Raw genomic sequence first — 12,361 nt, forward strand, 5'->3', positions numbered from 1 at the left:
TCAGTAAATATAGCACATTCCTATCCACCTCTGGTTACACAACGAATGAAATCTGGTTGCTCGTCACACCAGCACAAAGACTCAAAATCAATGATATCTCCAAAGTCATGAAAGACTTCAAGTATTATTTGCGGATCGTACCACTGCTTTTTGTTCCGTAGGGAGTACAGACGGAATCATTAGAAAGGTCAGAGAGGAAATGGTCACATTAAAAAGATGCTGTGATGATAATAGATTGTCCTTGAACTTAAATAAAACTAAAATCATGCTGTTTGCTAACAGCAGAAAGGACACGCACCAGCAAATAATGAAAAATAGACGATGTAGACATTGAAAGTCATTATTGCACTATGACCCATTTATCATTGCACTAAAATTAATATATGTGCAATATGTCTGCTCCTGCATCTTGTATATAGCTTATATATATCTTGTTAAATTGTCTTTTTTTACTCAATTTTTGTATACTTTTTTATTTAAACTTGACTACTGCACTGAAAGAAGAAGCTCTCCAATCTCGTTGTACATCTTGTATGACAATAAAGGCCATTCCATTCCATTCCATCACAATCGATACAAGAAACTGAGGAAAGTTACTGGACGATACCTATCAACATTGTACACTCAAAGAACAAACAGCAATAATATGGAGTAATTAAGCGCTATTTAATAAAGATCCCATTGTATGAAGTGAAAAAGCACCAAACTGTCAAGGGTAGTGCTTTTGTGCCGTACCACTTCATGGAAAGTGTGGCTTTAATTGTCCCCTACTGAGCCTGCATAGCAACTTCCACGGGACGTGGTCTGAAAATAGAGTCCCCCTGACGAGCCTTTCTCATTTTACACCGGACGGACGGACGCTGTGTGACAGCCACCACGAGAGCGTTGATGTTTGTTTTCTGAACTCACACAAATGCTTGTCGTAACCAGTAAACGTCACAGTCTGTCTCAAAGAGTCAGGTGTTTCAGCCCGCTGTCGATCACTGCGACCCTGACTTCCAAGCGCATCGGTCCGACATCTGTTTATCGTGCGGACACCATGCACATTTCACTAAACACGGTATTCCAGATATGGGAGAGTGGTCTCGCTTGTCTATAGGTCAAAGGGTACATCTGTCAAGAAATATTTGATGTCTTCATCTTCCGTTCTGAGTTATGAGCATCTCTGCTGCACTGCTGGAAGAAACATGGTTCAAATGCGTCGCACTGGAATCCAAAGGATGATTAAAAAGGTCGTATGGCGCCCGTCAAAAGAGCCTGTCCATCAATGGACGTCAGGTTGAAAAGGTTTACCGACCCATGGAAATTAAATATTTTGAACCGAATCTCATCTGGTTAGGGTTTGGGAATCATAATGCAAGGCTAGTGGGAAGCTTCTCACCCACACTATTCTGGGGGATGCTGTACAAACAGAGTCATCTTCCCAGTTGTGAGAATCCCAGGCAGCCCGACGGAATTCCTTTCACCTAGTTTGGGGGCTTGACCTTGCGCCCTTTAGCCCACAAATACTCAGGTCCACAGGTCATTTACTGTAGCAGGCCCATGATGACAGTCCACGGGCCAATGGGCCGTCACGCTCCGTTGGGCGAGACAAAAAGAAAGACCCGGTTTTCCCAGTCAGGTTCACATGTCTTTAAACAAGAACCTGTTGTACTGGCCACAACAACAACAACGACGCGACAAAAAACTACACCATCAGACCGCCGGCTTATGGAAGCGACAACAAAAACACGATTTATTCAAGCTCCGCAGTCAAGGAAATCACTCGTCAATCCGCAAAGAGCAACTCCACTGTCACTGACAACAGACAGCTGGGGGGCAAGGCTGTAATTAAACAACTCGGGCTCTGGTAATTACCCTACACTGGCCCTAATTACTCCATTCTCGAGGGTGATTACAGCCCACAGGGGGAGGGCACCCAGTGCCTCTTTGGCAACGTATGCGGGGACAAATCTCTTTCTGGAAAAGGTTAAGGGGTGAGTTTGCTGCAATTTAACAGAGAGAAATCTTGAAACTTTGCCAAACTATTATGTTACTATTGCCACCCCCCCCCAGAGATCTATCTGACATGGATCAGTGCATCTCTACTCTGTCTCAGCAGCTTTGGGAACAAGATGGACTACGCTGCCAAAAGCATATTGCTCATGTTAGGACTGATGTACTTCTCGATTCAGCACTCACGCAACGAGAAAGAAAGTCAAGAGTCATTTTTTTCAAGCCTTGACACCACCTTTGAGCAGCCTTGTCAGGTACATTTGCAGTGGTTTACTGTAAGCTAGCTATATCCAAATAAGACCTAGGGTGTACTCACGCTGGACCAATCACTTGGCTCCTTCAGGGGGCAGAAACCCTCAGCATCAAAGGAGCCGTTTTGCCTCCTCTTCCAGTAAAAACTAAATAGTATGGAGCCGGAAAAACATTACACAGCTTCTAAACTTGTCTTCAAGTTGAATGTTACCTGTTACGACAACAAAATTCCAAGCAAAATATTCACAAATATGAACTGGAAACCTCATATTACAAATATACAACATAAGGTGGCCAGAAATATTTCTATATTGAACAAAGCAAAATTTGTTCTCAATCAGAAATCACTGCACACTCTTTATTGCTCTCTGGTTCTACCATATCTTACTTATTGTGTGGAAATATGGGCTAATAACTATAAAAGCAATCTTCACTGGCTAAATGTACCGCAAAAAAGGTCAGTAAGGATAATTCATAATGCCGCCTACAGAGAACATACTAACTCCTTATTTCTAAAATGACAAATACTTCAACTGGCTGATATAGTTCATCTTCAAACAGCTAAAATAATGCATGAGGCTAAAACTAAGCAATTAGCTAAAAATGTCATCCAATACTTCTCTACAAGAGAGGAGAAATATGATCTCAGGGAAGAAGTACATTTGAAACACTTCTATGCTAGGACTACATTAAAAAAAAAAATACATAAAATAAAAATCTTGAATTATATGATGAAAGCAGGAAGTGAACAAATGTAACAGTTACTGATTGTAAAAGTACCAGATGGAGGGGTAGGATTTAATAAGCTTTGCTTCTTCCTACTCCTTTTGGACATGTGGAACTGTGAACTGATTATGGGATGCATTCAATTGTAATCTGATGCATGTTCAAATGAAATTAAACTGTTATCATTACCAAATAATCCAAAAGTCAAAAGCCACGATGCTGACAAACTGCTCACTCGTAACTCCGTTCATGTGACGTCATTCCATGGAAGCCATCGCCATCACAACGAATATGATTAGCATGGAGGAGTTTCATTAAGTGAGTTAACCGTAATGGAGATGTGAGTTCCTGAAGGCGACATCATTAGCGTGAATCTGGCGTTATCTATACGTGCGCTGGGAGATCAGTGAATCAGACATCTGCTTTGTGCTGAGTGAGGCGCGTGTGTGTGTGTTGAGCGCAACGCAACTGATTGATGTCGACGTCCCGGCGGTCCCATTAGCGACTACAGTCGGCGTTACTGTGGCACCTGTCGGCCATGAATGGACGCTGGTCTGCTGAACTTGGCCTTCTCTAAAGTCTTGTCGCTGTTTTGTCGGCATTGTTTGCCTGTTCCCAGACAGATTAATAACGTGGCGGCATGAAAATATTTACATGTTGCTGTGATATGATATGCTAGTGCGTTTGACTTTATTGCTCCCCGTTTTCTCTCGGGTGAGTAATGTGATACGTAATGCAGTACAAAAGTATTTACTGCATGTCTCCTGTATAAGCGCGGTGAAACAATACGTCTGGTCGTGTCTGACACGCTCCACGTTGCCAAGTAGCACGACACGACTTGACGCAATTAGCATCGAAAACGAGACTGTAATGTGTTTGCAGAGACATCATTTCCATTGTCAATCTAATTAACCCTCCCGACGGAGCTGTCCGCAGGGGAAATGGAATTGACTTCGCCGTGATGAATATGCGACTCAGCCGAGCGGAGGGAGCGTGGATATGTGTCGGGGCTCAAACCGCTGCATTGCTGCAAGACGGAGTGTTAAGAAAACATGCCAAAGGGTTGAGGTGTCAGGAGAGGAACGTTCGCTGCTGTTTCAAGTCCTATTTGTTTGGTGCGGTCTTGCAGTTTTGGGGGGGGGGGGGAAGCAGCAGAGCTTGCGGTTATTCGTTAACAAGCAGGCATGGAAGCTTGACTGTGCAGTCTCGGGCCGCGATTGATCGTGTTGGGGAACAACGGGGCCTCGAGGCGGCGCGGGGGGTGGAGGGGGCGCAAGCGCATGTTTCGGGTCTGCTCGGATCCATGACTGATCGCCTTGCTCGCACCCTTTGCTGAAAAGCGACCACTTTGAGGACAGCAGTCCTGGTGATACATTCATTACCAGATTCACCAAATATAAGACGACCCTGATTTTTAGTTTTTGCTGAAAATAGGCAGTTTTTTTTCCACGAAAAAGATCTTATTCACCAAAAAGCGACCACTTTGAGGACAGTAGTCCTGGTGATACATGCATGAGCAGAGTCACCAAATATAAGACGACCCTGATTTTTAGTTTTCTCTGAAAATAGGTCGTTTTCTTCCACGAACAAGATCTCATTCACCAAAAAGCGACCACTTTGAGGACAGCAGTCCTGGTGATACATGCATTAGCAGAGTCACCAAATATAAGACGACCCTGATCTTCAGTTTTCGCTGAAAATAGGCTCTTTTTTTGCAAAAAAAAAGATCTCATTCACCAAAAAGCGACCACTTTGAGGACAGCAGTCCTGGTGATACATGCATTAGCAGAGTCACCAAATATAAGACGACCCGGATTTTTAGTTTTCTATGAAAATAGGCCGCTTTTTTCCCACAAAAAAAGATCTAATTCACCAAAAGTTGTTCATAATTTATTAACGATCAGCGGTCGCCAAGCTTTCAGACCAAGAACCTGCACACGACTTCCATATAAGGTCCGGGATTTGGACCTTCCGGAACAGACGAATGATGTTAACCAAGGCACCACTGTATTACAATTGACTCTACCTTATTGTGTTAATCTTGCAGTGTTGCCCGACACTGTTTCATCTGCAGATGAGGATAGCGTATAGCTAATGTTGTTGATTGGATCAATTTAATATGCTGCTATTTTGCCCGGCTCAGATTTCACAAAAAGCTTTGAAAATACACTTTTAAGATAATTATACAGTCTAGCGATAAAAATCCAGTAAAAAACGTGCAGAAATTGTAACTAGAAATACTATATGGCTCGTTGGTTTGCATGTATAAAACCTTTTTATAAAACCTATTTATATTTAATGGCGCTAGTTTAACAGATGAGTGGCTCTGGGTTATTTGCGATCAATAACAATGCATAATTCTCCATGGCTTCATACAGACATGTAGCATTTACAGCATGTGGAGGAAAACCGCTCACCTATGAAGATTTCACTGCAGGCCGCCATGCTGTGCGTCGCCGACACAAACCCGTTTTGTTTCAACAAAGTGTTACCCGGATTGCAAGGAAAAAGGAAAGGAGGGGGCTGACGAGGGTCTCCAGCGGGGAAACAATAAATTTAAAAAATCATCATCATCATCAGCAGCAGCAGCATTATGGAGTGTGGCTCAGCGCACCCGACATGGGAGGAAGAGGCCTGTCAGCACACACAAAGACTTGGATCTTTGACAATGAAAAGCGGGAATAAAGAGAAGGAAGGGAGGTCGGAAACAAGAGGCCGAGGGGGATATTAAGATGTGTAATATTTTTGAAGGATTCATAGACATTCTGTAGACATTTTTATGTGGACGCACGTCAGTTTTGATTTGGAACCGGGGGTTTTGGTTTAATGTGGTCTCTGCGATGATGACAAATCTATCCCTTTTTTTACTGGAGTACAAGATGTCTTTTGGGATACATTATGGTTGCCGACACAGCAGCTATGCAAAGTACTTGGAGGTGAGAAAGCAGAAATCAAGTGACGAGATGAAGGATGCAGATACTGCAATAAAGAGAACAAAGAAGACGCGGAATATGCAAGAAAGCAGAAAGCAGCGTGGCGATAAATTGATTAGGATGACTTTGGGAGGAACAATGGGGGCCACAATTAAGACGGACAAAAAAAGGTGACAAAAGTTCAGTCAGAGCATTTCCATAGAGTGAAAAAGCTAAGAAGTGGTTGGGCCAACAACTGCAATCAAGTCTTGCAATGAGTCCCTTGCAATGAGTCTCTTCCAGCAGGAATGATGTCACACTTTCCAGCATTGAGCGCCTTTGTCATTTTTCAGTCCACAAGTAAACAGTTTGATGCCAGTTTGTGCAAAAAAAAAATTTTTTGTATATGTAAACATCCTGAATGAGGAGCTGATCAATTTCACACTCCCATCTAAAATGGCCGTGAGCAGCTGCTGTCAGGGTGGCACCCGCCGCCCGCTGGGAATGACTGACATGTGGCAGATAATGGCGGCGAAAGAAGGTCGGGGTGACAAGCAAGATGAGTGACAAGTCCCCGAAATGATGTCAAAGAGCCGGACCGTGGTAAATTTCATCAATGCTGTTGAAAATCTATGTTAAAAATCAGATCAGAGCACTCACACGACCCCCAAATCTGTGGTTCTCAACTGGTGGGTGGGGGTTCAAAGTGGGTTAAAGTCTACCTTCTGGGTGGCTCGCAGCTAGCTAGCCAAAGCCTAAAAGAAAATATGGAATATACGTCTGACGGGTGACTTCTTTGGAAGTAAAATTGAACAATATTCTCGTCGCCCCCCCCCCCATAATGACATAAAAGCATAAAAATCAATATAGAAATAAATAAAATAATCTATACAAATTAAACATCACTTCAGAAGTCTAAAAAAACAACACAACAAAAAAATAAATAAATACAAATGAAAAGACTTAAAAATGTTTCAAATAAATGTAAATAATTATGAAAATAAAAATGACTTACAAAACCGTAAAAAAATTAAATGAATACAAATGACAGAAATAAAAGCATAATAGAAATAAGCACGAATTACAGAATTAAAATGACTTAAAAAGTGTAAAAAAAACAACAAAGAAATAAAAGTAAAAATGGCAAGTGTCAAAGAAAATAAAAATAAATTGAAATAACTTGAATACAGAAGAATAATGTAAAAAATACAACACAATAAAAAATAAATAAATAGAAATTAAGAGACTTAAAAATGTTTCAAATAAATGTAAAAAAATTATGAATAAAATAAAAATGACTTACGAAACCATTAAAAAAATTAAATGAATACAAATGACAGAAATAAAAGCATAATAAAAATAAGTACAGATTTAAAATGACTTAAGTGTCAAAAAAAACAAAAAAATAAAAGTAAAAATGGCAAGTGTAAAAGAAAATTAAAACTAAACAAATAAAAATGACTTAAAAATGTAAAATAAATACAGAAGAATAATGTAAAATTCTAAAAATAATCAAAATAATTGACGTCACAAAATTACACAAAATAAACCACCAAAATAGAAATCAACAAAATGTTGAATGACTTCAATAAAAGTGTACGAAATAATCCAAACAAGAAAAACTTCAATAAGAAAGGGAGGGGGGGCGTGACTGAAGAATTATTAGAGCCTCAAATGCTCCCCCCTGCTCCACCCAAGCCACCATGCCGGCCGCTCACCTGGAACGCTTAACAACTTTTGGCTTGAAAAAGGCTACGAAAGAAGCCAACTGGCCTCCTCATCTAAAAGCCGTTTGCGACCGTTTAACTTCCTCCCTCCGACTCCCCTCTGCGGACCGCTCTCTAATAAAATCTCACATATGGTCTCATTCTTATCTCATCGCTCCTGGACCCACAGTACAGCTCCCCCCTCCTGCTGCTGCTGCCAGCAGGTACTGGAGGACACACACACACATACACATACACACAAGGGAGGAACAATAATGGTGACGCAGGTTGTGTGGACATTAGGGCTCCTTTGCCATGTGCTTCTTCCTGGAGGAATTGTGGGAAAGATGGGGATTGCGTAATAAGCAACACAAACCGCTCCGAGGTTACTGAATCTGAGAAGCGTTCTGATACAAGGACGCCATCCATCAAAAGCCTCGCCGACTCTACGCAACACCTCGCCTCTTCTTTCCTTCGTCTTCCGCTATCATCACACAACAGCAGTTGGTCAGAGACGGACGAGGTCCATCTTGCCAAATGGTGGCATGGAAGAGAGAGCGAGAGAGAGAGAGAGAGACGCCAGGCCTGCTTCTGTGGAAGCATCACAACAACCAGAAGACACGCTGGAATCCTGGTCTCCATGGTGATTGTTTTAGTGCTTCACTGTGAACTTGCCCCCCTTGCATCTGCGTCAGCCGCTTGGTTCCTCTCTCCACGAGTGACTCAAGAGGACGACCGTCGCCGTGGACAACAATGCCAGGAAGCACCTTCACGCACATTGGTGGCCTTGAACCAGGAATGATGGGTCATTGTTGCACGCAGGCATCTGACCGCAAGATGCCAAAAGAAACTGTTGGACCGCCGAGCCCATCTAGTGGATGATATGAGAACTGCACCTCTGCACTGTCCCAATTCTAGTAAAGGAACGTATTTTAGTCACCCTTAAATGTTTCAGATCATCCAACAAATGGAAATATTAGTCAGCTCAACACAACTAAAGCTAATCACTGGTTGGGCCACCCTCTGCAGCAACAACTGCAATCAAGCGTTTGTGATGACTTGCAATGAGTCTCTTTCAGCGCTGTGGAGAAATTTAGCAGAATTGTTTTTGGCGCTTTTGTGACCTCTAAGAAGAGTCGTCGCTTCCCTCTTGGGGTCATTTGGTTGGCTGGAAGATGTACTACTGTTCCATAGCCTCACCATTTGCGGCTAATGGCTCTCACTGTGGTTGGCTAGAGTCCCAAAAATTCATAAATGGCTTTAGAACCTTTGGCAGACTGATGGATATCAATTAATATCAGTTTTGTTTTATTAATCACATTTTCATACAAGGTCATGTACTGTAGGTTTGGATTATTTGCTCCTTTATTAATAATAAAATGTTTATTTTAAAAACTGCATTTTGTTGTTTGTTTTGCTTAGTTATGTTGTCATTGACTAATATGTAAATGTATGATGTTATAAAACGTGCAAAAAATAAGAAATTAAGAAGGGCCAAACAATATTAATATGTAAATAGTAATATATATATATATAACTATTATTATTATTTATTATAATCATATAATTAATATATTTTATAATGATGTTATATTTATTCAATATTTTTAAATTATATATTAAATATATATTAATACCATTATTTTAAAAAATATTTTATATTTTTAGAATTATATATAATTATATATAAATATTAAGTATTGTTATTATTATTATGGGTTATTATTATTATGGATTATTATTATTGATTATTATTGTTATTATGGGTTATTATTATGGATTATTATTATTTTGGACTATTATTATTATGGATTATTATTATTGTTATTATGGATTATTATTATTATTGTTGTTATGGGTTATTATTATTGTGGATTATTATTATGTATTATTATTATTATGATTATTATTATTGTCATTATGGATTACTACTATTATTATTATTGACTATTATTAAAAAATATAAAAATCGAATAGGAATAAAATATGGACAGAAGGGTGATAAACACCTGGCTGCGTCATCTGTGCTATTGTGCACACTTGCGTTCCGGAATCAAACACAAATCTGCATGACTTGAGCAAAACAATCCCACAAACACTTTTCAACATCTTGCAGAAACATCTTGCAAAAAGTGTTCCCAGACGGGCGGAATCTGTTATTACTGGAAATGGATGAGATTTTTTGAATTTTGCAACATAATTGTGAGTCGGAGCAGGACGTTGGTGTCCAAGGCCCGAGTAAGAGAGACGTCACCGAGCCTTGACGTTGATGTACGCAAACATTCACGAGGAAGACGCCAGGAGTCATGCCAAGCATGCAGGGACAGCTATCATGTGACCTAATGTCGGTAGCTTATGCTAATTCTGTCTTCTTGGGGCTTGGACAACACCGTCTTTCTCTTCACAAGCGTTAACGCCGCCGCGTCACGCTCAGCCACCCTAAAGCCGTACATATGGCGCCCAGCAGTTTCTCAGGCCCGGGCCACAGAGACATCACAACTCGTGTTTACTGGATGAATCCAGAATTATGTGTACACACTTTGAATGATGGCCAGTGTGCGTGGAAAAAAGGCTCCAGATGTAAGCAGCCGTGGAAAAGCCCCCACAGCTGCGCACCTTACGGCCTTCCTATCCTGCAGGAAAATGGCCGTGTGACACACAATACTATGTTTACATCTGCAAAGCTGCATTAAAGCTTCGCAAACTGCCGCAATCGCATGCATGTGGATTTGGTCACGATAAAAGTGTCAACTAAAATATTCATTTTCCATAAACACGCCATTCCCCAACATGCAGGCAAGCGTAGCATGGGAACGTTCATATGACTCTTCTACTCTTACTGAAAGGAAGTATGGAAGCCTGGGACAAAAAAGCAAGTGTCAATCAGTAGCCAGTAGGCTTCGCTGGGATGGAGAAGTGTAAGACAGGACCGGTCTCAAACGGTCTTCACCGGGGACCCACAAGGTTGGTAAGTCCTGATTTTATTATTACTTATATACGTTTGTGTCATGTTGCCATTTTACATTTTTATTCAGTTACATTATTTTCATGCTTTTACTTTTATTTAAGTAACGTTTTTTCCAGTTTTAAAGTAATTTTTATTTATTATGCTTTTTACACTTATTTTCTTTTTTAAAGTAATGTTTATTTTGATTCTTTTCCACTTCGTCATTTTTATTGTTAATTTATATTATTTTCTACACATTTAGTAATTTTATTTATTTTTTTATTGTATTTTTTTAATTAATGTATACCTTTTTTAACTTATAACTATAATATAATTTATAACTTAATTTATATTAATTAATTTACACTTTTTAGGCATTTAATGTTTTAATTGCTGGTGCTTTTTGGTTTTACATTTTTAAGTTATTCTTATTCTTTGTCTTAGTTATCGTTATTATTTTATGATTGGTATTATATTTTGCATTTTTATTTAAGTCGTGTTTTTTGTTTTTTTTTATGTGTTTTTTCATTTTTTAATACTTTAAAGCAGTGATTCCCAATGTGTGGGCCACGATTCAAATGATTCATTTATGCAAATATTTTTATTGTAAAATATTTATTGCACGATTAAAAACAAATATTTATCGGCCTAAGTAATAACCTATGGAGTGTTATTGACCTGTCACAATATTTTAGAAACCTTATACAGTTTACGATTGGAACGTAGCTCTCTGGTCATCATGCCATTATGAGAATTAATTAGATTAAAAGTTTGGGCTTCCTTTATCCCCCTGCTTTCATTTCAATCCTGAATCTTTATTATAATAATAATAATAATAATAATAATAATAATAATAATAATAATTTAAGTGCTCTGGAAATGCAGCTTTTCGTCTATGTACTGTTTATAGGGTAAAGGTGGGCCGCGGACAGTTTTTAGATTTTCAAGTGGGCCCTGAGTTGGTAAAGTTTTGGAACCCCTGCTTTAAAGAATATTTTATTTGTATTTATTTTTATTGTTTTACTACTTTTGAATTATTTTTATTATTACTTGTTAGTATTTTTTGCACTTTTAAGTGATTTTTATTTAAAAAAAAAAACAATTTTACTTTACGTTTGAATTATTTTTATTATTACTTGTTAGTATTTTTTGCACTTTTAAGTGATTTTTATTTAAAAAAACAATTTTACTTTTGAATTATTTTTATTATTACTTGTTAGTATTTTTTGCACTTAAGTGTTTTTTTTTTTTACTTTATAATTCTGCTTTTAAATGTTTATTGAGATTTTGTACTCTAAGCACGTGTTTTAAAAGGGCCATCTACTTAGACATTAACAAGGTGCATTTTAAAGGAATTTATGAGGGTATTTTATGGAGGAAATGAGGCGCAAGGTGACTAAAAAAGTAACAAGAGTGGCAAAAATGTCCCTCACTGCCAAAGACTGCCATCATTCAGATATTCCTTCCCATCGCCACTTGAAAAAATCTGGTGTCGGCCATTGAGAGCCATTTTTGCATTTCCTTCAGCGCTGAAGAAAATGCATCCACGATGTAAAAGTTGAGACTTGGGGGGGGGGGGGGGGGGGGACATGGGTCCCATAACCACATCAATTACGCCGCTAACGCCACCAAAGCTCTTGTCTTGACATACGGCGTGGCGTGCTATTCCGCATCCACATGAAAGCCAACACGAGATCCATCACTTTGTGACACAACAGAGACAAGTCGGGGTTGGGGGGGGTTCAAAGAAGTCTGATCCAACTGGGCACCATCGGGCTACCTGCACTACGCGTGCCGCCATCTGTTTGCCATCAATCAGCGCC

This window comes from Doryrhamphus excisus, linkage group LG2 (genome assembly GCF_037039965.1).
Source record: "Doryrhamphus excisus strain RoL-2023G ecotype Guam linkage group LG2, RoL_Dexc_Guam_v1.1, whole genome shotgun sequence".
Classification (NCBI taxonomy): Eukaryota; Metazoa; Chordata; class Actinopteri; order Syngnathiformes; family Syngnathidae; genus Doryrhamphus; species Doryrhamphus excisus.